This window comes from Aptenodytes forsteri, unplaced genomic scaffold (assembly GCF_000699145.1).
Source record: "Aptenodytes forsteri isolate BGI_AS27 unplaced genomic scaffold, ASM69914v1 Scaffold33, whole genome shotgun sequence".
NCBI lineage: Eukaryota > Metazoa > Chordata > Aves > Sphenisciformes > Spheniscidae > Aptenodytes > Aptenodytes forsteri.
Genome location: NW_008795037.1, coordinates 4,859,407 through 4,860,586, shown reverse-complemented (window position 1 = coordinate 4,860,586; position 1,180 = coordinate 4,859,407). Strand labels below are relative to the sequence as shown.

The following is a 1,180-nucleotide window of genomic DNA, read 5'->3' as shown; positions in this document are numbered from 1 at the left end:
TCCCCCGCCGGAGGTCGGAGTCAGAGAGCCACACTGACACCAGCAAGACACAAAAGCCACTCATTCCGACGGACGATGGAAAGTCTAACCAGGTGCATAAAACATATTGGCATAAAATTAGTGAACTGCACTAACAGATTGTAAATCACCTAAACGGTCAAACCACAGATATGAATCACAAATTCCTATAAAGATTAATGTTTCCTAAGATTCACAGCAATTATGCATTTTTTGGACAAAAGCCTTCTCCCAACCTCTCATTCCTGAGCGCTGCTTTTTTCTGAAGTCTTTCCAGGTTTCGGTGGGGTTTCTAATGAACGATTTACCAAAGGAAAGGTTTTATTAACACCTCTAAAAACTATAAAGTTTAAAGGGAGGGAGAAAGGGAGCAGATAGGAAGTTAGGTAACACAATATACTGACCTATTGGCAACGGTCCGAACGCAAATCAGCAAAGCACCACAATGGTGGGAAAAAAAACCTCAGAGAAATGAAAGGGAAAAAATAACACCAAGGGGCCAGCTTTGCCCGAGCGGGGACGAGGCTGCTGTTCAGAGCTGCCCCCGGAGCCTTCAGCATCTGCTGATGGCCCTTACCTTTGCTTACCCCCTTGTGGTACACAGTGAAGTCTGGTCTGCTTAAAAGCAGCAGCAGAAGGAGGAGAACACGATTGCGAGCAGAAAGGGGACATTATTTCTCGAGGAAATAGGCTGGCAGGAGGTGTACGGGACTTCAGGTCTCTCAGGCACTATTTTTCCCTTCTCGCCTCTGTGCAGAACCGGAGATAATAGTTGGGGCTGCAGGTAACGGAGTCTGTTCTTATTCAATTTCCCTAAATGGCCTGGAGAGCACTTAAAAGCCCGGGGAGCTTCTGGCCAGCATTTTCTTATTAACTAATTTCACTTCGATCCTATTAAAGTGTATGCTTTATAACCTTCAAATGAACCTCTCCCTTTCCCTTTTCCTCTCCCTCTCCCTTCTAAAACAAAGCCATTACCTTTTAACGACAGAGTAAAGCTTTCAAAAGCGTTGCTCCCTCCTTTCCTAACATTACAGGACGCGTGTCACACAAACAGCCCCGGAGCACCCACTGCTGCTGACCCCCACCCACTACCCACTGCTGCTGACCCCCCCCGCCCCCCCAACACCCAGGAAGGCTCTGCCGAGGCTCGGCGGGGCCA

General features: G+C 47.9%; 1 protein-coding gene across 1 annotated transcript in view; it reads left to right on the top strand.

Moving 5' to 3' along the window:
• Nucleotides 1-1,180, top strand: part of IRX3 (iroquois homeobox 3) — a 9,875-nt gene that overhangs the window by 988 nt on the left and 7,707 nt on the right. The window lies entirely within an intron of this gene.